At 43.7% G+C, this 27,293-nt stretch overlaps 1 protein-coding gene across 2 annotated transcripts in view; it reads left to right on the top strand.

Moving 5' to 3' along the window:
• SHISA9 (shisa family member 9) overlaps positions 1 to 27,293 on the top strand; it is a 331,541-nt gene that overhangs the window by 21,989 nt on the left and 282,259 nt on the right. The gene's annotated exons all lie outside the window — the stretch shown is intronic.

The raw sequence follows: 27,293 nt of genomic DNA on the forward strand, positions 1-27,293 counted from the left end.
TAAGTGACCTGCCCATATAGAGACATTCGGTAAGGAGTTCAGCTCCTGGCCATACACCCCTTTCTGCCAGGTTTTCAATTTTGTACTCTATTCACGACCTTTTTTGTGCCATTCCTCAGGGTCTGCACTGGGTAATGTACCAAATTATGTCTTTTCTTTCTTCCCCATATTTATTGATTCCCACTAAGAATCATTGTATTATACTACACTCATCCTTGAAAAGGAACCACCTGCAATGAAGTCACCATTTCTGTCCTGGGAGACTTAGATATTAGCCAGTTGTCTGTTTTCCTGTCACTTACATTTCCCTTCAGTCAACATTCAACAGATATTTATTAAAATTCTGCTATGTGTCAGGCTCACCACCCATCTGTCAGTTTGTTGTACTGCAGTGGCTTGTGTGTTGCTGTGATGCTGGAAGCTATGCTACCGATATCTCAAATACCAGTAGGCCCATGGTGGATAGGCTTCAGTGGGCTTCCAGACTACGACTAGGAAGAAAGGCTTGGCAATCTACTTCCAAATATTAGACAGTGAAAACCCTATGGATCACAACAGAACATTGTCTGATAATAGTGCTGGTAGATTTGTCCTCTAGGTTGTAAGGCACTGAAAATACACAGCGGCTGCAACAGTTGACTTTGAGCATACCAGCAATCATGAAGATGAAGCAATGTTTTGTTCTATTGTACATGGAATCACAATGAGTTAGAGCCAACTCAGCAGCAACTGAGAACAACATCATGTGTCAGGAACCGTGCTAGGCATTGGAGGTACAGAGATGAATAAGACAAAAAATTGCATTATCCTCTTTGAGCTTGCAGTACAGTGGAGGAGACAGTAAAAATAAACAGGTAATTGTAGAACAGCGTGATAGGAATAAAGTTCCCAGCCATACTGGAGCAGATATGAGCCCTCCCCCAAACATCCCTGGCTAGGGCAGCTTTTCCTAAGAAATCGATGCATTGTTCTGAAAGAAAAATATTCCTTGACAACTTTCCAAGAACCGGAGTGAAAGACAGCAGAAAAAATTTCACGTACTGGCTTTGGTTGTTTTTGACTAAGGAAGGTACTAGTGTTACAACAGAAATCTTCCTTGTGGTTTTGGTTAATTTGGTACAAATTGTCTAAGGGGCGGAGGGGGAAAGACAATTTTGTTGGTTAGGGCCATACTGCTCTTGGCAGGAAAACACGAATGTATGTCTGATATGGGAAGATGAAAATTTCAGGATCAGCTCTCAGGAGATGAACAGATTCTTTTCAGGGTCCCTTTTAGTACAGCCAGTCTGCTGTTTTAAATAGATTGGTGTCGAAATTTTTCTTCTTTTATAAATAACAGCCAGTATAACATGAACTAACATAGTTGATAACCATAATTCAACCCACTACGTTCAAGTTGATTGCAACTCATGATGACCCCATAGGGTTTCCAAGGCTATAAATCTTTACAGAAGCAGACTGCCACATCTTTCTCCCATGGAACTGCTGGTGGTTTCTAATCGCAGACATTTCGGTCCCTTTAACCACTGTGCCACCAGGGCTTCTTTAATACCATACTAAAAAAAATGTATTAATACCATAATACATATGTTAAAATAATTTACAATTAATGTTTTAGGAAAGTGCCTGAAAAAATCCCAATAAGCTTTCTCAGTAAATTTAATTACAATTTAAAAAGGAAATCTCACCATAGTAGCCCTGAGAACGCAGTTAATGAAACTAAGCGTAATCATAATCTGAGTATTTCATTAAATGGAGACTCGAACTCATCAATTTGGGTATTAGGCTTGACTGCCGCTCTCAAAGCGGAGTTTGTATCTGCCAGGACTTCTCATTTAAATTCAGTTCTTTGTTCAGGGAGAGTCTCTCCTTGGGTGGTGCAAATGGTTAATTAAGCCACTCAGTTACTAACCAAAAGGTTGGGGGTCTGAATCCACCCAGAGATGCCTTGGAAGAAAGCCCTGGCAATTTACTTCTGAACACTCAGCCACTGAAAACCCTGTACAGCGCAGTTCTCTGACACACATGGAGTCACCGCGAGTCAGAGTTGACTCCATGACAACTGGTTTAGTGTTTTTCGGTTTGCTTTGTTCAGGGAGGAAACCCTGGTAGCATAGTGCTTAAGCACTACGGCTGCTATCCAAGAGGTCAGCAGTTCGAATGCGCCAAATGCTGCTTGGAAACTCTGTGGGGCAGTTCTGCTCTGTCCTATAGGGTCGCTATGAGTCAGAATTGACTGGACGGCAGTAGGTTTTTTTTTTTTGGTTTTGTTCAGGGAGATGGGCCTGCCTTTCTGAGAACTGTCCAGGGTTCTGAAACACCCCAGTGAATATTGTTATCCAATTCAAACCACTCAGCAGGAAAAAACTGTCTCAGAGTTTTGGAGCTGGAGGAAACTTCAGGAATCAGCTTGCCGTTTGGTTTACCACACTTTTGATTTCAAAGATGATTGAGACTTAAAAAACAAACAAACAAAAAAAGTGAATGGAGGACCAACATAGTGTGCTAACTTTCAACTTTTGCCAGGAAAGGAAATTAAGTTAAAGGCAACAGTTAAATGCTATCACCATCATTTCATAAAAGGTATAGGCAAATTTAACAGTAAGCATTTAGGAAAGAAATCATTCTCAAAAATCAGTCCCTAAGTCAAATGAATTTAGCTTCATGAAGAGTTCATTCCACTGTCCTTCTTTTTCTAATTTTTTGCCCTGAATAAGTTCAAAACGAGACAATGGATTTACATTAGGGAATTGCTGATCATTCCTTAAATTGTTTGCTCACCTAAGGAGTATTTACTATGTGATAGGCACTGGGCTTGGTGCTGGGGATGTAGAGATTGGAAATTTATGTTTATTGTATGTAAGTCTACTTATATACGTATATGACACACATGTACACAATACATATGTGTGTGAGGCCCTGGTGGTTCAGTGGTAGAACTATCACCTTCCATGCTGGAGACTGGGTTTGATTCCCAGTCAGTGCAGCTCATGTGCAGCCACCACCTGTTTGTCTGTGGAGGGTTGCATGCTGTTATGATGCTGAATAGGTTTCAGCAGAGTTTCCAAACAAGATGGGCTAGGAAGAAAGGCCTGGTGGTCTCCTTCTAAAAATCATCCAATGAAAACTCTAGATCACAATGGGCTGATCTGCAATCATGGGTGTGGTGTGGGACCAGACAGCGTTTCATTCCATTGTGCATGGGGTCGCCATGAGCTGGGGGCGGACTGATGGCAGCTAACAACAACAACCGCCACAACATGTATATGTATATATTTAGATACATGAGACTTTGTAGAGCTTATTTTCATTCCATTCTCTGCGTTTTACCAATGATGAAACTGGGATTCAGGAAAATGCAGGGGTTTGCTTAATGTTACACAACTATGAACCTTGTCAGGTTAATAGTGTTTTTAAAATAATAATCCAATAGTCAGGAAACAACATTGATCACAAATACATGTTGGCTTAGCAGTTCTCTAAAATGAATTTAAGGATGTGAAGGGAAGGGATAAACTTCATAGCTATTGGTACAGTGCACCTTTAGTTTGGTGCCTCAGCCTGTTATCCAAAGGAAGTCCTTTGAAATATTCAAATGTCCTTGACATTTCAGCAAAATACTGAATTACCTGAATCCCATGGATTGGAAGTTGTGCAAGGGCAACAGGTGGTTTTTGATTTCCTTTATTGAGTGATAACAAAGAATGGAAGCATCTGCCTCTTCACTGGCATTATATAAAAGTTTTGAGTGCATTTATCCAGAGGTGAAGAAAGTCATCAATCAAACAATTCCTTGTTAATAGCCGATAAGGACATTTGCATAAGCATCTGTGTTTTAAAATTGTTTCTTACAAACAATTTTGTTTTGCTAATGAGCTTAAAGGCAGCAAGGTTCAGATTCTGACACTGTTTCCTTAAAACATGTATTTATTATTATTTTACTTACACAAGCAGTACATGAATGCATATACACCTTTTCCTCACTTACTGACGTGGTTAGGTTCCAAAGACTAGGCCATTATGCGAAATCAGTGTTAATGCAAAAATGGAGGATGACTACATCAGATCACAAAATGGAGGATGACTGCATCATTATGTAACTGCCAAATTATGTCATTACATGACTGTCAAATTACATCATTACATAACTGCCAAACCACTGGGAATCGTGGCCCAGCCAAGTTGATACTTAACCTTAACCATCAAAGCCAGTGTTGCTCTCGCCTTGCACCGCGGTGTTTGTTACTGCCAGATGTACTTCATGAATGCCAAGATAGTCAGATAGTAGATTTTTTTACTATTGTTGTAAATCTGAAATGTCAGAAAGCGAGATAGTTGATAAGTGAGGACCCAAATCTGAAATGTCAGAAAGCGAGATAGTTGGTAAGTGAGGAGAAAGTGTAATTATAAAAATCTTCACATAAATGTGGCACTGTTTCTATGAATGAAAATTTTGCATCTATCATTAGCAATGTTATAGAGATACAAACATGATCTCCATCATAGAATTAACTCCATAAGCTAGAGTGTTTCCTTTTATGTAAACCTTCAATAACATGAATGATTTACACACTCGAATTTCATCTGTATTGTTTGCTGTGCTATCCTTGGCACCTAGAACAGTACCTGTCACATAGTAGTACTCAGCACTTATCCTGAATGAGTGAAGGAATGAATTTGTAGAATTTTGGCACTAGAAGGAGATTCAGACATTATTTACCTGGTCACCTCAATTTCATTGTAGTCCTGAGTAATCACCTATTACTTTTATTTGCCGAATGCCTATTGCATCGTTTTTGGGTAATAGCACCTTGATTTTTCTTTTGGGGGAACCACCCCTCATCCATGTTTTGGGTGGTGCTGACTTCACCCATTCCAACTGTGAGCTTGTGACTAGGCCTCGGCCAAAAAGTGTGTTATGTCCCCCCATGTATTCTAATTTTTGTAATAAGATAGTGTTAGCCCTCCAGGTTTCGTTACTCTTCTTCCGGGCTGTTTTGGCCACGGTGATTGGTCTAAGACCAAGCACGTGACCCAGTGAGACCTAGGTTCATACTTTTGTTGCTGAATGGCTGGAGAGAAAAATTACTTACTTTTGGAGTTGCTAGGAGGATAAGCTGTAAACCCGGAGCTGCTGGAAACCATCTTACCACTATACGGGGAGGACCTGCTGTGGAATAAAGCTACTGCAGAGAAAGGCAGAATGGAGAGAGTGAGTAGTTCTGATGATGCCGCTTGAGTTCCTGGATCCAGCCATACTGGAAGCTGTGGGTTTTAGTGATATAAGTGAATGCATTCTTTTAGGCTTAAGTCAGTTTGTATTGCGTTCTTGTCATTTGCAGTTGAAACAATGCTGATTTCTGTGAGCAAATGCTATCATTTAGAAATTGCCCTTGGTTTGTAAAGGATGTTGTTGTTGTTTTTGGGTGCCTTCCATTCAATTCCAACTCATAACTACCCTATGTGACAGAGTAGAACTGTCCCGTAAGGTTTTCTAGGGTTTAGTCTTTGTGGGAGCAGATCACCTGGTCTTCCTCCCATGGAGTCATGGGGTAGGTTGGAATCGCTAAACCTTTGGTTAGCAGCTGAGCGCTTAACTGTTGAGCCACCAGGACTCCTCTTACAAAGCATTTGTTATCTCATTTAATTCTTGTAAAAACCCTTCAGGCCAAGAATATATAAACCTATCCATAAATGCACTGACTCTCTTTGCTGTGATTTTATGCTGCTAGCCTGAGCTGTTTGAGATTAGGACTATGCCTTTTTCTGTGCATCTCTATTCCCACCCTTTAGGCCTAGGTACATAGTAGATAACTAGTAAATGTTTAGTGAACACATTAATGAAGCCCTGAGAGGGTAAGTGATGGGTGTAAGCTAACACAGCTAGGTAAGTGTCAGAACAAAGATTGGGACCCTGCTCTCCAAACTTCCCGCCTAGTGCTCTTGCCTTTCCACCATGCAAGGGGCATTGGGCAGTTTGGGGGTGTAGTATAATTTGGGTCTTCACTTTAACTTTATTACATGACTCCCCTGATTAGAACCCTCTGAGTTTTCAATTACAATAGCAGTAAAAATCAGACTCCTTGCCTTGCCAACAAGACCCCACATAATCTGGCCTGACTCTCCTTCCACCCTGTACTCCACTCACTTCATCACAGTGAGCTCTTTTCTATTATTTGAACATACCAAGATTGCTCCCACCTCAGGGGCTTTACATTTGCTATTCCTTCTGCCTGGGACGTTCTTCTCCTAGGTCTTTGCAGCTGGCTCCTTCTCATCTTTTGGGTTTGGCTAAACTGTTACCTTGTCCGTGGGTGGTCTTCCCAATAGAGCCAGCACCTGTGTCTGTCAGCTGGTCGTACTGTGGTAGCTTGTGTGTTGCTGAGATGCTGGAAGCTATGCCACTGGTATTTCAAATACTGGCAGGGTCACCTGTGGTCGACAGGATTCAGCGGAGCCTCCAGACTGAGACAGACTAGGCAGAAAGGCCTGGAGATCTACTTTTGAAAATTAGCCGATGAAAACCCTGTGGATCACCACAGAACGTTGTATGACTCACTGGCTTTGGATATGTCATCAGGGAGGCATCAATGGCTGGAGGAGGACATGATGTTTGGTGAGGCAGAGGGCCAGCAAGGGCGAGGAAGACCTCGGTGGGGTGGATTGGCACAATAGCTGCAGTGATGGACTCACACATGCCAGCGATCGTAGGGATGATGCAGCAGCAGGCAGCGTTTCGTTCTGTTGTACATGAAGTTGCTGTGAGTCAGAACTGACTCAATGGCAGACAGCTATCTATCTTATCTATTTGTCCGTGGGTCCGTCCCTCCCTCCCCCCCTCCCTCCCTCCCTTCCTATAGAAAATAGCTCACCCTGTATCAAGAATCCCACCACCATCCCTGTCTGTTAGGCCACTATCTTATTTTCATCACAGCCCATCACACTACCTAAAATAATCTTGTTTACTTGTTTCTTTTCTATCTTCCCTACCTGAGTGTCAGCTCTATGAGACCAGGGACCCTGCCATCTTGTTCTCCGCTATGTGCTCAACACCTTGCACAGTGCCTGGTGCATGGTAGGTGCTCTGTAAAAATTCTTTTGAATGAAGGAATGATGTCAGAATACAATGCCAGGCACTATTTCTTGAGGAATTACTGCTATTACTTTTTCTATGTCAGTTCATTGGGGTTTTATTTCTTGTGGACTAAACCTTCAGTGTCATTATCAGAGTTTAGCAAATGCCAAATTACATGCCAAGACAAGTTGCATACATTTAAAGGCTCATGGATACATGTTCCGGCATTACCTGGCAATTACGAAATGTCATACAAAGGCAGTGTTTTCAAAGTCAAGTCCACCGATTCAATCACAGTTGATTTTTTTCAATAGCATTTCCCCCTATTTCATTCCTTTTGGCTTCTCTGTATCATAGCATACCTCATAATGTCCCCATCCATGCCAGCTCTCACTTTCATTAGTATCACAGCAAACTAAGGAGAAAATTGGGTGTGTTTAATATTTATGAAATGACTATGTTGTGTTGATGTGGATAATAAATTTACCTCTGGTGATGCAAAGTAACCTTAATAATCCCCTGCTTAGGATCACAATATTGATTTCATTGTATTGCCAAATAGATTATTAAATCTCCAACAGCTATGCTTCACATTCAATTACTATATTTAAAAAAAAAAAAAAAAAGGAAGTCTTAAAACCCAAGGGGAGGAGGTGTTGGGCACAAGGGAAAAAAACAAAACAAAACCCCACAACAGGCCCACAGATCTATTTCATATCCTATAATTGGACCAACCATCCCGTGGCAAACCCTAAACCCTAGCTTCTCTTTGGTTAAAAGCAAGTATCTACCTACCCTTTGACCCTGAAACCTAAAATATCACAAATATGACACTAGATTTTATAATCCTACACCTGGAGCCAAATCAGGTCAAGCTAAGAAGAGCACTTAAGAACAAAAGGTACAGTCTCTGGATTTTTAGGTAGGAAGGCTGGGAATATCTTTTGCTTCCCAGGATACTTTTTAGTAAAAAGTATGAGAGGAAAATGGGATAGATAATGTTGTGGACGCAGGTGAGGGAGAGAGGAAGATGTTCTTGGTCACTGTCTTAATTATCTACTGCTGCTGTAACAGAAACAGCAGAAACAGCACAGACTTTAACTAACAGAAATGCTAGAAGTCTGAATTCAGGCTGCCGGCTCTAGGGGAAGGCTTTCCCTCTCTGTCAGCTCTGGGTCCCTGTCTCTTCAGCTTCTATTCCTTGGCTTCTTGGTGATCGTCACATGGCATGGCATCTGTCTTCCCCTTATCTATGCTTGCTTCATCTGCTCCTTCTACATCTTAAAAGAGATTGACTCAAGACACATGCTACGCTAATACTGTCTCATTAACATAACAGAGAACACCCATTCCCTAATGGGATTATAACCACAGGTATAGTTTTTTTTTTTTTTTTATAGGGGCTAGGATTTATAACACGTATTTTTGTTGGACACAACTGAATCTGTAACAATACCTTTTCCTGATTTTTGATCTTCATGTCTTTTTCTAGTTGCTTCGGCGAGGTTTCTGTTACTGACAGTTTTATTAGGCAATCACTGTATTTGAAAAGGGAGTCGCTGGGTGGTGTACATGGTTTAGCGCTCAACTAATGGAAATGTTGGAGGTCCAAAATCCACCCAGAGGCACCTTGGAAGAAAGACCTGGTGATTTGCTTTCAAAAGGCCACAGCCTTGAAAACCCTATGGAGCAGTTCTTCTATGGTTTGTTTTTGGTGTATAAAACAGTTTATGAGGTATACTCTGGGCAAGAGTAATAACACCAATAGTTAGCATTTATTTGATTCCTGCATGTGCCAGCTTTTCAAATACATTATCTCATTTAATTCTCTTTTAACAGCTTTGCAAAGTGGGTAGAATTATCTCTAGCTTAGAGAGGGCACAGACACAAGCTGACCATCTAATTAATGGCAGGGTCAGGATTCAAAGGCAGTCTGGTCTGACTCCCAAGCCTGTGCTCTTTCTTCCATCCAGAGTAAGCAGATAGGTTTCATTTTGGGTGCCATCACTGGTGCCTGGTAGTGGCTCCTGAGGCACAGTGTCGAAAAGGATTTTGAGGCAATATTCCAGCACAGCGGGCATGAGTGTTGTGATTGATTAGCCATGCCTGCTGTGAGAGACGGATAGGAGAGTAGTGCTGTGTGCCATGTATTTGAAGCCCTGTTTCTGCTACAAGTGTGATTAAAGCCCTTCAGAGGACTGGTGATTGTGTAAATGAGGGAAGATAAATGCGATATAAAGTGAGGGAACATAAACCAAATTGATGGATTGGGAAGGCCTCAAGTGCCTAGTGCATAGCATATGGTGTTTGGATGTATAGTAAGTGATTAGCATATCTTTGTTTAATGAATGAATGAATACATGAATGGATAGTTTGTGGCATATGATAACCTTTTATTCTATTAGATTCTCTAAGCTATTTCTAAGGAGCCTTGGTGATGTAATAGTTGGGATGCTAATCAGAAGGTCAGCAGTTTGAACCCACCCAGCAGCTCTGCGGGAGAAAGACTTGGCAATCTGTTTATCAGAACTCCATTCCTTGAGTTTCCTATGGGAATGCCAATCTAGAAATGTATTTGAAGAGTAATCCTTGATTTTTAAAAATCACGGTTGACATAACAAAGGGCAACAGGAAGAACATGTCTTTATTCTTGTAAATTATGCTCTTGAAAGTGGGGTATATTATGTTGTTCAGTATCCTTTACATAGATAATGACACATTCATTCAACAAGTCTTTGTCTTGCATTACTTAGTTAAGCACTGTGCTAGTGCAGCATAAAGCAAGCCAATTCTCTGATCTCTAGAGCTTACTTTCTAGTAGGGGAAGACTGTTCAAACAGCAAATAGATAAATTAACTTCCGAGTTAGTACTTGTGGCAAGTATAGGAGGAAACAAATAAGGCAAGGGGATAAAGAATAACAAGGATGGCTTCACAGAGGAAGTGACGGCTAAGGTGGGACCCAAAAGATGAATGAGAAAGAGTCAATCAGAGGAAAAGGGCATTCGAGGAAGAAAAAAGACTGTGCAAGGGCGCTGAGGCAGGAAGGTGCTTCATCATTAATCTTGTGAAAATAAAGGAAGCCCAGTGGGGCTAGAGTATGGGTTGTGTTGTAATTGTTAGGTATTGTTGAGTCAATTTCAACTCATAGCGACCCCATGAACTGCCCCATAGGGTTTTTCTTCTTAGGCTGTAATCTTCATAGGAGCAGATTGCTCCTGAAGAGCCGCTGGGTGATTTGAACCTCCAGCTTATCAGTTAGCAGCTGAGTGCTTAACTGTTGCACCACTAAGGCTTCTTGGAATATGGTTAGGGAAGGGAGATAAATGTGAAGAATGCTATTTAGAAATAAGAACAAGGTGATTGACTAATTAAAGACTCCAGCTATGATTTTTTGAGCAGCTACTATGTGCTAGGTACTGGGTGGTGCTTCACAGCATTGCCCTGTTGTGGTCGAGTTGATTCTGATTCCTGTATTGTGTCTGAATGCGCAAGATGGCGCTACAATAGTGTTTCTCATTGGGTGTTCCATTGAACAATAGTCCTTTCAGATGTTCTGCCAAATAGAGCTCCTTAGCCAGAGGAATTTGGGAATAGCTGCATACTCACTTCATGTCTTGGAGATTCTCAACATATCAGTACAGTGAAGACTCTGATATTAAAAATATTAAATGTAATAAAGCCAATTCAGTGTTTTTCAAACTTATATGTCCATAAAACATCTTCTTGTATAACAATTATTGATCCACAGGGGAAATAATATTCTGGTAATATTCTGGAGAGTAGACTTTGAAGAATGCTGCTGGATTAATGTTTATCTGGCCCTACTTAATTACCTTTTGTGATGGTGAACTCATTATCTCCCAAGGCAACCCATTCTGCTTTCAGGCAGACCTCACTGATAGGGAGTTTGCCTCGTGCCCATTTCAGAGTTATCAGCCAAGCTTCTTAGAATGGCCTGCCAAAGGAAGTGGAGGCCAAAGCTATTAATAATTTTCTTCCCTCTCTGCATCCTAGTCTCTCTATTCCATCTAGATTCAAGGTAAACACTCCATATCAGGTTTTTTTTGGGGGGGTGGGGGTGGGGGAAGCGGGGTATAAGCAACAGGAATCAATTCTGTCTGACTTGAGCCTGTTATTAGTTGTCGTTGAGTTGGCTCCAACTTGTGGCAACATTAGGTATAGCAGAACAAAAGGTTGCCTGGTCCTACGCCATCTCCATGATCTTTGATATGTTTGAGTCCGTCGTTGCAGCTATCGTGTCAGTCCATCTCTTTAAGGATGTTCTTCGTTTTTGTTGACGCTCTCCTTTACCAAACATGATAATTCTGTTCTAGCGATTGGTCTTTCCTGACGAAGTCTTCTTGTCCTCGCTTCTAAGGAGTGTTCTGATTGTATTTCTTCTTATATTGATTTGTTCATACTCTGGCAGTCCGTAAATAAAGGGACTTTTTTGGAGAATATGGGTTGACTCATAGAATTGAAAGAACGTCTGAAGGACCAAGCTTGGGATGGGTAGGCACCAGGGCCCAGGGCAGCTCTAGCCAGAGCTGGTGACATGAGCTGATGTATAGCATTACCAGACCTCGCCTGCTGATGTCAATCGGTGCAACCATTCTCCCTCTTTGTGCCCATTCTTCTTAAGTTTAGGGTCCTGAAAGAGAGCTCTCATTGGGTCACATGTTCTACCCTTGGCTTGGAAGGGTAGGCACTTCGATTGACAGTCTCACTAAGATTGTCCATAATGAGGGAGAAGAAAGTCCCCCAGGTCAAATTAGATGCTGGTCAGAAGAAGTAGGGAGTGGAAGCTGAGCATCTAAAGAGGTAAACAAACTTCCAAAGGTCCAGGCAAATGCTCCCTCCTGCCTGATCTCTTCTCTGGATTTATATATGCCCCATGTCGTGGAGTGAATTCTGTCCCCCCAAAATATGTGTTCATATTTTATCTCCTGTACCTATAGATAGCAATGGGTTTGAGTTTTTTTGTTTTTTGGTCACCATCAAGTTGATTCCAACTCGTAGTAACCCTATAGGACAGAGTAGAACTACCCCATGGGTTCCCAAGTCTGTAATCTTTATAGAAGCAGACTGCCACATCTTTCTCTCCTGGAGCAGCAGGGCATTCGAACCACTGATGTTTTGGTTAGCAGCCAAGCACTTAACCGCTGCGTCACCAGGGCTTCTTTAACGAGGCAGCAGGTACCTATAAATATGACCCTGTTTGGAACTAGGGGTTTTTCTTTTTTATGATAAAGAGGCCATGCCTGTGTAAGGTGGGTCCTAAACCTAATCACTTTTGAGTTATAGAAAGAGCAGACTAGACGCAGAGACATGTACACGGGGAGGTAAGGGGAAGACAGATGCCAAGGGATACGAAGGAACTCGTGGGAGCCCTGGGGAACTCCTGGGGCTACTGACAAGGAAGGAATGCTCCCTACAGCCACACCGTGAATTCAGACTTCTAGCCTCCTGAACTGTGAGAAAATAAATTTGTGTTTTTTAAAGACACACAGTTGTAATACTTTTCATTACAACAACACTAGGTTACTAAGACACACTGATAGGTGCCCCACTCATTTCCATACCATTCAGTTCTGCCATCATCTGGATGCTGCCTGGCGATTTTTCCTGCATTGTTTTTTTGCCCTGTGGCGTACTTCTTGTGCTCTGGTGGGGATATTGTAGGGGTGTGTCTGCCCTGTATCTCTAATTAGGCCTCAGAATGAAACATATGTAATGTCTCCAGCAAAAATTGGCATTCATGGAAGAGGGAGATTGAGTGATGAGAAGAAAAGTTATGAGATGTGGAGTCCCTGGGTGGTGCAGAATTCACTCCATGGCATGGGGCATATGTAAATCCAGAGAAGAGATCAGGCAGGAGGGAGCATTTGTTTGGACCTTTGGACGTTTGTTTCCCTCTTTAGATGCTCAGTTTCCACTCCCAACTTCTGAACAGCACCACCCAGGGTTGATGTGCTTGGTGGCCATTCGAGTCCATCCAGAAGTTCCTTGGAAGAAAGGCCTGGCCATCTGCTTCCAGAAAATCAACCATTGAAAACCCTGTGGAGCTCAGTTTTTCTCTTACACACATGGAGCCTCCATGATTCAGAACTGACTCAGTGGCAACTTTTTATTGTTACTATTTTATGAGATGTGGCATACTTTGAGGGTGGTTGGCAAAGGAAGGAGATGCCATGGGCTGGCTTTGAGCACATGGAAGAGCATGTTCGCGCTAGGCTGCTAAGGCAGATAGAGAGGTCTAGCCTTACTTGGGTGGAGGGGCTGCCACCGGGAGCCGGGAGCAAGGAAGTTGACTAGTGTCTGAGAACGCCTTGAGGTCCAGGTGAAGGAATTTAGAACGGAGTCTCTGGGAGTTCTTAAGCAGCTATGCTGCTGCTTTACTTCATTTCTCTGACTAATAGGTGTCTTGTTGGGATGCTGAGGAGAAAGGGCTCTGAGATGACTTGGGGAAAATCTCTCCAGCAATCTTAAACACTGCTGCCACCACCCTACCCGTGAAGTCCTTGTTCCAGACTTTCACCAAAGCCTTCTGAGGGTTGCTAGGAAACTGGGGATGCTTGAGCAGTTGGGATCTGATTATAATAATTCTCTGGGTTTCCATGGTTGGAGGAGGATCCAGGTCAGTGCAGTGCCGCCATCTCTGTGGAGTGCAAGGAGGCACAAGTGTCTTTAAGTTACACGAATCCAACTCTGTGATCTCGGGGTAGGAGAAGGAAATGAGGAAAGGGGAGAGAGAGAGAGAGAGAGAGAAGTAATGCGAGTATTTCTGTTCCCCACGCCGCACAATGAGCATATGCTGAATGTGAGAGGGAAGACGTGAGTTGGGAATGTGAGAGGGAAGACGTGAGTCGGCTTTTCCCTCAGACACACTCACTTCCCACGGGCTTCTCCCGAGTGCGATTCTAGCATTTAAAGATATACATTTTTCATATCACTTGGCCCCTAAACGCAAGCCAGTTACTTCATCTGGTACACAACAGAGAAACAGCCACCATGGGTAATTTTGGGGGAGCGTGATTTTAGCCACTCCTGCTGATCTCAGAACCCTGCAGAAGACAAGGCTCCAATGCATGGCTCTGTGCAACCCCTACTTGGTGCTCATAGCTGAGGCTATACAACCCCTGCCTGTTTGCCCCCTTGCCCAACCTCTTGGCACAGTGTGGGCTGGCTGGAGGGCACTGGGCCTTATTTATTTGTTCCTTACCCCAAAGCTGTCTTTGCAGGTCACACTTTAACCAGAGCAGAAACTAGTCCCATGTACTCTCATACAATTAGCCAGTCCTATCATGAACCACAGAAAGGATCCCCGGTGGCGCAGTGGTTAAGTGCTCAGTTGCTACGTGAAAGGTCAGCTGTTCAAACCCACTGGCTACTCCACAGGAGAAAGACATGGCAATTTGCTTCAGTAAAGATCATAGCCTTGGAAACCCTATGAGGCAGCTCTGCTCTGTCCTATAGGGTTGCTATGAGTCAGAACCTACTCGACAGCAATGGGTTTGGTTTGGTTTTGAATCATGAGCCACGGGAGCCTCGTTGGCACAAGTGGTTTGCAATCGGCTGTTAACCTAAAGGCTGGTGTTCAAATCTGCTCAGCAGCTCCATGGAAGAAAAGGCGTGGTGACCTGCTTCTGTAAGGATTACAGCCAAGAAAACCCTATGGAGCAGTTCTACTCTGTAACACATGGGGTTGCCATGAGTTTGGGGCTGACTAGATGGCAGCTAATAACATCATGATCCACAAGGAGTCCTGGGTGGCACAAACAGTTAAGCACTCAGCTAATAACCAAAAGGTTGGAGGTTTGAATCCACCCAGAGGTGCCTTGGAAGAAAGGCCTGGCGATCTCCTTTTGAAAAATCACAGCCATTGAAAACTCTGTGGAGCACAGATTTACTCTGACACTCATGGAGTCACCATGAGTTGGAATTGACTCAATGGCAACTGTTTATTTATTTTTTTTTTGGTTTTCTCATGAACCATGCCTTCATCCCTGTATTGTGTGGGTCCACCTAGCCCTATTTGTTGAAGTTTTAGGGATTGACTTTTAGATGGTTTGTGGGACTTGGAATTTCTCAGACGGACAGCTTGTGCCCAGGTCTCTGGGCAGCATCATTTGCCCAGTGGACTGTCTATTTACGTGTGATACATCTTTTTCATTAACGCCTCTATCTATCTGAATAGGTCAATGTTGTTGTCAGTTGATGTACAGCCGGCTCTGACTCATGGTGTCCCCATGTACAACAGAACGAAATGCTGCCCCATCCTGTGCTGTCCTCACAATCATTGGCATGTTTGAGTCCGTGATTATGGCTATTGTGTCGTGTTTTCCAACCTAGGTGCTTATCTTCCAGCTCTGTTTTGCACAGTCTTTTGTTGTGATCCAGATGGTTGTTATTGGCTGATTTTTGGGGAAGTAGATGACCAGGCGTTTCTTCCTAATCTGTCTTAGCCTGTAAGCTCTGCTGAAACCTGCCCACCATGGATGATACTGCTGGTATCTAACATATAGGTGGCATAGCTTCCAGCATCGCAGCAACACGCAAGCCTCCACAGTATGACAAGCTGACAGATGGGTGGTGGGAATGGGTCAGTATATACATGGTGAAAAAAAAGGGGGGGCAGTATAAAAGAGTGTAAACATTACATTCTCGTGCTCCCTTTTAGCCTTCCCGGGGGCAGCCACTATGGTGAGATTATCATATAGTCATTCGTAGGTATTCTATCCATTTAATTAATATTTATTAACTATTCTGCACCTTGCTTATTTCACTTACTAGTGGATATTGGAGATGGTTCCTTATCAGTACATTTAGACATAAGTGGATTTTTTGTCTACTGTGGGGGCTATGAAATTGGTAGCAGGCATGATCTTAGAAGATGAGGAGTGGGAGACTCAGCGAGGTGGATGAAACCTAACCATGGGAGCTCCCTCAGTGGTGCAGATGGTTCGCACTTGGCTGGTAACCGTAAGTTTGGTGGTTTGAACCCATCCAGTAGCACCACAGAAGAAAGGCCTGGCGATCTACTTCTGTAAAGATGATAGCCAAGAAAACCCTGTGAAGCTCAGTTCTACTGTGTAACCTATGGGACCTCATAAGTCACAAATCAACAGTAAAAACAAAACAAGAACCTAAACATTGGTATCCAGTAAGCGCATACAGAGACCCTGCTGAGCAGGTGGATACCATTTCTCCATCATTTTAGTAGGGACTGTGATTGTTAGAAGAAACCCTGGTGATATAGTGGTTAAGTGCTACACCTGCTAACCAAAGGGTTGGCAGTTCGAATCCGCCAGGCGCTCCTTGGAAACTCTATGGGGTAGTTCTACTCTGTCCTATGGAGTCGCTATGAGTCGGAATCGACTTGATGGCACTGGGTTTGGTTTTTTGGTTTGGTGATTGTTAGAAGCCGTGGCTTTCATCTGGGGCTGGTGAGAGAGTGACCAATGGTCAGGTGTTGAAGCCCTACCTGGGAAGGGGCAGCACACAGCTAGGCTTCTTCCAGTCTGCATACTTTTGGGTGGGTCAGTTCTTAGTCTTCCAGAAACTCTGTTGTTGTTGGGTGCTGCCCAGTCAATTTTTCACTGAGAGTGACCCGATGTGACAGAGTAGAACTGCCCCATAGGGTTTTCTAGGCTATAATTTTTATGGAAACAGATTGCCAGGTCTTTCTCCTATGGAGCTGCTGGATGGGTTTGAATGGCCAACCTTTTGGTTAGCATCCAAGCACTTACCCTTCGCTCCACCAGGGCTCCTCTAGAAACGCAGTCCACTTGGGGAAACAGGCCACAGAGCAGCTATCTGTCAATGTCCTCCTTCAGGTGGCCTTGAAGTACCCTTCTCCTTCTCCCAGCCAAACCTCGCTGCTCCTGAGAGCCTCAAGGCACAGCTCAGCTCCTTGTAATCAGTCTGTCCTTGTCCTGAACTCCCCTGGCTCCCACTCAGTGCCTTGTGCACTTTGATCTCTCTAATGAGTCGGTTTACATTTATCGACTCCTAGACACGAAATCTCATTCTGCCTTTTAATTTCTCCTGCCTTGTTGTCTTTGTCTTTGATCTTAACTTTTGTGATGTAATTCGACTTTCCTTGGAGTAGCTACGATTTCTCTCCCTAGAATGAAAACTCTCTGAGGGCAGTAAATACTTCTACATGCTTTCCACCACGGCGAGCGCGCACCGTGCTCCCAGTAAGCACTGGAATGAATACTTGTCTTAGGTACCTAGTGCTGCTGTAACGGAAATACCACAAGTGGCTGGCTTTAGAGAGCAGAAATTAATTTTCTCGTATTTAGGAGGCTAGAAGTCCCAATTTAGGGCACGGGCTCTAGGGCAGGGCTATCAGCTCTGGGGGAAGGTCCTTGGCCCTTTCAGCTGCTATAGCCCCTGGCATTTCTTCGGTTTCCTGGTGATGCTCACGTGGCATCTCAGTTTGTTCTTGCTCGTCTCTGTGTCTAATCTGTTCTTTCTGTAACTCAGAAGTGATTAGGTTTAAGGCACACCCTACACTAATATGGCCTCATTAACATAAAGAAACCCATGTTCCCAAAGGGGATCACATCCACAGGTATAGGGGTCAGGACTCCAACACATATTCTTGGGGGACACAGTTCTATCTATAACAATACTCATTGATTAATACATTCAGATGATGTTTTGGGAGAAGAATCAGGAAAAAGCCCCATCAGAAAGTGGTTTCTCTTAAATAGATTGTCGTTAATTTTTTCCCCAGGGGTTTGAAGGCACCTTGTATATACTGGCCATAAGCACTTTTCTTTAGACTTTGAATGGCCTCCTGCAGCTGACTGAGAGATGTTTATTGAGCATCTTCCATAGTTCTCATTTACAGTCAAAACAGCCTCACGGAAACGGATAATTGAGGAGGCCGTCAATGGTCCAAGTGGCTGTGCTGGGATTTGAGCCCCCAAATCTGTCTGGCTTGTGGTCTCTCCAACTCCATCAACTTTTCTCAACCTCCCTTCCCTATCTCCTGCCTCCCTCTGCCCATTCTGCAATAGTCAATGAAACGTGGAGGAAATAACAGATACGATAAAGCACCTGGCACATACCCAGCCGGAATGTGTTCTGTACAAGTGCTTGTTAATATCAGGTTCCTCAGCTGAGCTTCATTCCCTTGGAGCAGAGATATTGAGGAAACATGTCTGGGGTTGGGATATATGCATATTTAACAACCTCATCCTCCTCCCAGGTGGCTCTAATATAGCTGGTCATGAGGCCATGTTCTCAGAATACTGACTTAAAGGTCCTAATTATCCGGCCAACTAATTCTTACTATAGTGTGAGTGGTAGATGTTCAATTAAAGGTCGACCCTTTCTAGATATCTGTACTTTAATAGTGTGATTTACATGTGGTCCTTCTGGGAAGGGGGGAATTTTGGGTTGGATGAATCCCAGGGACAGGGGCGTTCTCCTGCCTGCTTGTGGTTCAGTAATACCCACCTTCCAGAGTCTGAGGCAAGAGGCCAGAGCCTGGGCTCAGGGGTTTGTCAGACATGGGTTCCCATCTACTTCTGCCTCTTATTGGTGGCGTGACCTTGGGCAAGGTACACAACCTCTCCTTCTTCCCCTATGAAATGGTGGCGTTACTCCCCAATTTGTTGGGTTGCTGTGAAGATGAATGAAATAATGCATCTAAAACCCTTGGCATAGGTAGCTGCAGCAAAAAGCACCCTGGCTTCCCTAGTGTCACTGGTTATAATACTTTGTCCCACACCTGCCTTTGTCCATGGCACTTGAGTGTGGCACATGGTTGGAATGTGCCCCAGCAAAGTGTCACCACTTGAACATGAGTCTGGGGGCATGGTGGTGGATTATTGCTTTGTAAGGACAGGGAGCTGCAACAGTCTGTCACTTGGGCTGGAGCCATTTGAGATCCTCAGTGCAGTGACAGCCTGATGGTAACGTGAGAGCTCAACAGCTTGAATTAATCATGGCGACAGGAGGTGACAAGCAGGCATGCTCTTGAGGACAGCCCCCAACATCTGCAGGCGCCTCCGTGCAGCCCTTCTCTGGGCCAAAGGAGGTCCCAATTCTCCCGAACTTCCCTCCTTGGTGAAGAGGTGAGCGGAACCTTCAGAAGTTGGTACAAACGACGTTATTTCTGAGAAGGAAAGGACAGACATGGGCTGAGAGTTAGTAGTGGCTAAAACATTTGGGGGCCAGCTCCTGGGATGTTTGAGTGTGGAGAGGACCTTCGGAAAGATGCATATTCAGATCACACTGGCTCTCTCACAAATCCACAGGATCAAGTCGACCAACTATGTAAGGGTGAGTCCCCAGTATCTGTGCCATTTTGTTAGCTGCCATCGAGTTAGCCTGGATTCATGGTGACTCCATGCACTGTGGATTCAAACGCTGCCCAGTCCTGTGTCATTCCCGTGGTCGGTTGCAAATCGGAAAATGTTCTGTCGTGCTCTGTAGAGTTTTCATTGGCTGATTGTTCGGAAGTAGATTGCCAGGCCTTTCTTCTAGTCTGTCCTCATCTGGAAGCTCTGCTGAAACCTGTTCAGCATCATAGCAACAGGCAAGCCTCCGCTGACGATGAGCGATGGGCGGTGGCTGCATACGAGGTGCATTGCCCGGAGTTGAACTGGGAGGTGAGAATTCTACCACTCAACCACCAATGCCTCCAGCATCCACAGATAAAATAAATAGCAGCCATATAAATAATATAAACAATCCCTTGATTGCTTTAGGTGGAGGCTGTCAGTCCTCCTTATCTCACTGTGTTCTTTGCACAAAGCCTGGTGACCTTTGAGATAGGTGCTAAGAAAAAGCATTGCTTCTCCTAAGGAACTTGAATGTTCTCACTCCAGGTGTAAAAAAAAACCAAGGTGGTTGTTGTTCTTAGGTGGCATCGAGTTGATTTTTGGCTCATAGTGACCCCATGTGACAGGGTAGAACTGCCCCGCAGGGTTTTCTTGGCTGCATTCTTTACAGGAGCAGATCCCCGGGTCTTTCTCCTGCAGAGCCACTGGTGGGTTTGCACAGCCAACGTTTCTGTTCGCAGCTGAGTGCTTAACCTTTCTGCCACCAGGGCTCCTTGAGAACAAGGTAACTGACCAGCTTTCTCTTTTCACTTTGTCTACCCAGAAGCCCTGAGCCAAATTGGTAACTGTGCTTTCATCTTCTGGTCCCTGTTTTCCATTTTGCTCTCACCTTGCCATATGCCCTGTATTATGTCATTATCTTTTAGGGTCATGGGACAGAAACCAAATGCAAACAAAGAGTTTGTTGGGCCATGTCACTGACCATCAGGCACAGCTAGATCGAGGGACTCAACAAATGTTCTAGGGCACTGACTTTTTCTTTGCATCTGTAGATTAAGCTTCTCTTGGCTTAATTTTCAGATAGGCTCTTTTTCCTGTGGTGGCAAGATGCTTGACAGCCTAATCCTACATTATTCTTAAAGCTGGAGACCCTGGAGGAGGACAGAGCAAATTTCCCTGCCACTTCTGAAAAACCCTTGGGAAAGTTTATGGTTGGTCCCACTTAGGTCACATGCCCCTCCCTGGACCAATCACTTTGACCAAAGTAGTACTCTCACTGGTTAGTCAGTGATTAGTTAGTCCTCCCTTTGGTGGGGAGGAGTGAGAGTCAATGCCACCCAGGTTCCACAGACTGCACAAGAATACTAGGGAACAGGGAAGTGTGTGTTTGTGTGTGTACACTCATAGCATATCTGAGGGGAAGTTCTTTAAGAGATTCTAAGCACTCCAAAAAATAAATAAATAAAATAAAAAGCAGCAACTCTACACACCCTCATTCTAATTTATATTTTCCCTGGTGTTGATGTACGACTGTTTATTTATTTTTATTTCACTGCTTCAAATTCTTTGTGAAATGAGGTGGAATAAATAAATGATAAGATGTGTAAACCGACTGTGTAAACATGGATGCATATTTCCTGACAAAAGGTGGGTGGGGCTGATTGGAGAGAACGGGTCACAAACTCAGCTATCGTGAGCTCTAGAATGGGTGAGAGGTAGACACTTCGTCTTTGTTTGGCTGGTGTAAAGCCAATTGCCAGTCTGTTAAACCAGTTGCCTTCACTCGATCCTGACTCATGGCAACCCCATTTGTATCAGAGTAGAACTGCACTCCATAGGGTTTTCAGTGGCTAATTTTTCAGAACTAGATTGCCAGGCCTTTCTTCCAAGGCACCTCTGGGTGGACTTGAACCTCCAGCCATTCTATTAGCAGCCAACTGTGTTAACCATTTGCACCACCCAGGGACTCATTCCCTATGTGGATAGGTGTTGATGAGGGCAGCCTATATGTAATGTAAATAACATTTTATGAATTGATAACTAAAGAGGGAATATATAAGCTAGCTCAGGGTTCATATCTTGAAATTCACAGTTTACTTGTTATTGTTATTTTGCCTTGCCCTCCTTTATTACAGGGTTATCCAATCTTGACACCACTGATATTTTGGGCCTGATAATTCTTTCTTGTGGGAGGGCTGTCCTGTGCATTGTAGAATGTTTAGCAGCATCCCTGGCCTCCACCTGCAAGATACCAGTAGCACCCCCAGTTGTGACAACCAAAAATGTCTCCAGGCACTGACAAAGTTTCCCAGGGAGGAAAATCTGCCTGGTTGAAAGACACTGTTCTGTTAGAACGTGGCTTCCAAGAGAAGAGGAAGCTCATATGATTTATACTTGTTCAGTCCTCCTACCTAGCACCTTGTCTGAAACTTAGTAGATGGTCGTTGTTGACCAAATAGGCTGGGCCAATTTCTTTTGTTTTTTAATTTTATTCTGCTGTAGGTGACAGTTTATTGCACATGTTAGCTTCTCATGAAGAAATCTATGCACAAATTGCTTTGTGACATTGGTTGTAGTCCCTGCAATGTGTCAGCACTGTCCCTGTTTCCACCCCGGGTTCCCTGTGTCCATTTGGCCAGTTTTCCTGTCCCTTCCTGCCTTCTCACCTTTGCTTTTGGGCAGGTATTGCCCATTTGGGTTTGTATACTTGATCAAACTGAGAAGCACGTTCCTCACGTGTCCTATAGTTTTATAAACCCAAACCAACCCCATTGCCATAGAGTCGATTCAAATCAGACTCATAGGCCTAGCCAACCTTTGGCTGAAAGGTGGACTTTGGGAATGGCTTCAGCTCTAAGTTAGGCTGTCTGGGGGCTGTGAAATCCAAAGCCATGTGGTTATTTTATACTCCCTATTTAACTCAATTTTTTTTTTTTTTTTATTTAACTCAAGTATGAACTGAAAATCGTTGCTGTGTCTTGAAACTGCACAGGGTTCTGAACCAAAATAGCTGGAGAATGGGATAGTAGCAACAGGCACAGAGACTATGTGTCTGAACTACTTTTAGCCATCACATGGGTAGTTGTTGGATAAATCAATGAGAAGATATGATGAAATGTCTGTAATAATTTCTCCATTGCAGCATATTTAAATTGTTTCTGGGGGCTAAGAATCTTTCGTTCCAAGAAAGGATCTGAGTAGGAAGGCTAACCTCCTTGAAGTTAATGACAAAGCTGGACTTGCTCTTGCTAGACTTCCTTGTCCTGTTGAAAGAGAGAAGCTGAAAGGGAGTATGGGGAGGAAATATATATAGCAAGGTACTGGAAAAGGATCAGACCAAGTGAAAACAATGTCTTCTGTGTGGATACCAGTCAACTAATGATAAACCAAAAAACAAAACCAACCCCGTTGCCATCGAGTCAATTCCAACTCATAGCAACCGTATAGGAAAAAGTAGAACTGCCCCATAGGGCTTCCAAGGAGCGGCTGGTGAAAATAAGACCTGATAATTAAATGAGATTTTTTTTTTGGAGCATCTGCTAGTTGCTAGGCATTGAGACCTTTGTGTAAGTAATCACGGCAACCCTTCAAGGTAGCCATTGTTACTCTCATCTGTAAAATGGGTAACTTGGGCAATTTTAGCTCTCTGAGTCTATTATCTACAACTGGGATAATAGTAGGACCTTCCTGATAGTGGTGCTGTGAGGGTGCTACAAAAACCAACTTGAAGTGCTTAGTAGAGTGCCTGGCACATAACATATGGCTCAATACATGGTAACTGCTATTGTCATTGGGGGCAGTGATGGTTCAGTGGTAGAATTCTCACCTTCCATGCAGGAGACCCGAGTTTGATTCCCGGCCAATGTACCTCATACACAGCCACCACCTGTCTGTCACTGGAGGCTTGCATGTTGCTGTGATGCTGAACAGGTTTCAGTGGAGCTTCCAGATTAAAAAGGACTGGAAAGAAAGGCCTGGTGATCTACTTCTGAAAGTCAGCCAGTAAAAACCCTGTAGAGCACAACAGTCTGATCCCATTGTTTATGGGGTCACCATGAGTCAAAGGCTGACTCGACAGCAGCTAACAACAACAAAAGCAGCATTTAACACTGTTGTTGTTATTGCCCAGAGTCACACACCAGGTGACAGAGCAAGGATATTTTCCCAGGCGTTTTAAGCTTTAAGTTATTTTTCCTGTATCATCATGCTGAAAGTCTATCTCCCTTCTCATCCTCCTACCCCCCACGAATCTCCTAGTCTTATTGGGGAAGATACAACTTGAAAGTACAAGATAGCTAAGAAAAAGATTTCTGGTGGAGAGATAGGTTAGGTTTTATGGTCTTAGGTTGGGTTTCTTAGATTCAAAGCCTGAAACATGGATTTGGAAAGACTTCATTTATCGAGGGAGTCCCTGGCTGGTACAAACAATTAATGTGCTTGGCTGCTAACAAATGGTTGGAGTGGTAACAAATGATTCAGGTCCACCCAGAGGCACCTAGGAAGAAAGGCCTGGTGATCTACTGCTGAAAAATCAGCCACTGGAAACCCTGTGGAGCACAGTTCTCCTCTGACACACTTGGAGCCATCATGAGTTGGTGTCTACTTGATGGCAGCTGGTGCTGGTGGTAGTACCTGGTCTAGGGAGTCAGGGAAGAACAAGAGGAGTGTGGCTGAGAGTAATCCAGGGCCGCTTTTCCTCTGGGCTTGGAGAAATGGCGAGGTTTGGGTTAACTAGTTGCCGTCAAGCCAGGTTCAGTTCACGTGACCCTGTGTGTGTCACAGTAGATCTGTGCTCCATGGGGTTTTCAGTGACTGATTTTCTGGAAGTAGGTCGCCAGAACTTCTTCTGAGGAGCTTCTGGATGGATTCGAACCTCCAACCTTTCGGTTAGCAGCCAAACATATTGTTTGCACCACCCAGGGACTCCAAAGTTTGGTTTAAAAAAAAAAAACCCAAACCTGTTGTTGTTGAGTTGATTCCAACTCATAGCGATCCTGTAGGACAGAGTCGAACTTCCCCATAGGGTTTCCAAGGCTGTAATCTTTATGGAAGCAGACTGCCACATTTTTCTCCTGCAGAGCGGCTGGTAGGTTTAAACTGCTGACCTGCACCACCAGGGCTCCTCTAAGGTTTGCGTTAGAGGTGAAGAATCAGAAAGACTTTCAAGGACTGGCAGGTGAATGTAGGTGCAGGGAAACTGAGTGTTCCTGCGAGAGGGTGTGGGACTATACTGAGAGAGCATAGTATGGTACAGAAACTTCTCTCCAAGGACCACATGGCTATCTGGGACAGTAGCTTGTTTAAGTGGAGAAATCCACTTAAGGCTCATTTCCAGGAAGGCATTCCACTGAAAAACCCTTAATCTGAGGAGTGCACTGTCTGGGGTGTGTTGAACGCAAATGCATTCAGACGTAATTATTTGGAGCAGCATCTATAAACAAGTCTGGTCACTTAAGATAAAGATGTAAAGCATGCACTTTGCCTCTCTGGGGACAGCAAAAGGAGAAAAGGCTATCTCAGCCCTCGATATTGGTGAACGTGTAGCCAGAATTCGTTCAGCATGAACAGACATCACATGCTCGCTACCAGGGACATCGGCACAGCAGCTCTTGAAATCCATGCACTATTTTTGTGAAAGGAGGATTCAGGTTTAAATATTCAGTGCTTTTAGGATAACTCATCTATCACTGGGCCAATTTAAGTCTCATTAATCACATCAAGGAGAAGGGGAAAGAACTCCTGGCCCCTTGAAGCTGTTAATGTACAGCTGTGAAATGGAGGCATGGCTCCCCTGAGAAATGGAACTCAAGTGGCATAATTATTGCACAGACTGGAGTGAGAGTGATCCCCTAAGTAGGGACTGTTCCTTGACTTGAAATTCCAATTGTGGGTTCTGCTGCTGAGCCTGGGGGCAACCTGAATTGAGAAGATTGTGATGGAGATTGGTGGATTGTATTCAAGGAAGCATGGAGTTAGGGTAAAGACTAGTCTTTGGGACCAGATAACCTCCATTGATTGACCTACTGTCTACTGAAAACCTGCTGTGTGCCAGACAATGTACTAAGCACTTTAAACACAAGTCCTCATTTAATCCCCATAACAACCCTATGAGATCTATGTCATTGTCCTCCCATTTCATAGATGTAAAAGTTGACGTTTAGTGAAAGTTACTCATTTGCCCAAGGTCATAGAACTTGAAAGTGGATGAGCTGGGATCTAAAACCTGGTTTGACTATCTCCAAACCAAACCAAGCTCTTTAACAGTTATGCCACAGTGCATTCAAAGCAAGCCAAATTATATCAGAAAAAGGGGCCCTTAAGAGTTATGGCTACTAACCAAATGGCTGGTGGTATGAATCCACCAGCCACTCCATGAAAACCCTATGGGGCAGTTCTGCTCTGTCCTATAGGGTTGCTATGGATGGCAAAGGGTTGGGTTTTTTTTTCTTTTAACTCACTTTAGAAAAAATGGAAAATACAGAATGATTGAAAGTAGAAGAAAAACAAAACAAAAAGCTAAACTAGTTGCTGTCCAGTTGATTCCAACTCATGTCAACCCCATCTGTCAGAGTAGATCTGTGCTCCATAGGGTTTTTAATGGCTGACTTTTTGGAAGCAGATTGCCAGGCCTTTCTTCCAGGACAACTTCACGTAGACTCGAACCTCCAACCTTTTGGTTAGCAGCTGAGCATGCTAACCATTTGCACCACCGGGACTGCAGAAGAAATATACATAACTATTAATTCTAATTTCCCAAAGTAAGTCATTGATAATATTGTGGTAAATTTCCTTTTAAGCGTTTGTTTTTAATGTTAAAAAACAAATTCACAAAGTGTATTTTTGTCTTATTTTTCCCAGTCAACATTATATCATAAGTGTTTAAATGTTACTGTATAACTTTGTCATTATAATTTTAAACAACTCCATAATATATCATTACATGGCTGGATATTGTCATGTATGTTCGTTTCCCTATCTTTAAAATGGGGGTGATATTTCCTACCTTAAAGCTTTTTGGCGAGAGTGAGTTTAACATTTATTAAGAGTCTGACATATGATTAAAAAAAAGAAGGAAAAAACAAAACAAAACAAAAAAACCCTTGCTGTTGAGTCAATTTTGAGTCATAGTGACCCTATGGGACAGACTAGAACTGCCCCATAGGGTTTCCAAGGCTGTAATTTTTATGGAAGTAGCGGAGTGGCTGGTGGGTTTGAACTACTGACCTTTTGGTTAGCAGCCTAGCAGTTAACCAATGTGCCACCAGGGCTTCTTTGACATATGATAGATACTCAGTAAATATTTGTTGCCTTCCCTCCTTGTCTTGGAGTCCCTGGGTGGTGCAGATAGTTAAGTGCTTTGCTACTAACCAAAAGGTTGGCAGTTTGAATCCACTCTGAAGAAAGGCCTGGCAATCTAATTTCCAGAGATCATCCATTGAAAATCCTATGGAGCACAGCTCTACTCTGACACATGTGGGGTCGCCCTGAGTCAGAATCGACTCAGTGGCAAGTGGTTTGGGTTTATTTTCTCCCTTCTTTTTTTTTTTGCCTCAGGACGAGTTCTCTAGAAGCAGAGCCTTGATTCTTGTGGGACTCATTTATTGTGGGAGTGGTCTCAGGAGAATATGGAGGCAGGAGTGGGCAGGGGAGCAAGTGAAGCAAGGATATGGTCACTGGATCCCAGCTACGACCTGATCCCACGGGGAGCTATGGAGCATGAATGGCACCTCATAATTCCTCTTACCTCGAGGCAGTGGATTGGCCTTCTACATCTCCATGTCTGTAGCCATTGGCTAGGGCTGCCTCTTGAGGAGAGGGCTGCAAAACCCCTGAGTGTGGCGTCTCTCACTCAACCAAGGAAATTCTCTAGAGTTGTCCTTTACAATGTGGTAGCCACTAGCCACGTGTGGCTAT

Source organism: Elephas maximus, chromosome 12 (assembly GCF_024166365.1).
Source record: "Elephas maximus indicus isolate mEleMax1 chromosome 12, mEleMax1 primary haplotype, whole genome shotgun sequence".
NCBI classification, from domain to species: domain Eukaryota; kingdom Metazoa; phylum Chordata; class Mammalia; order Proboscidea; family Elephantidae; genus Elephas; species Elephas maximus.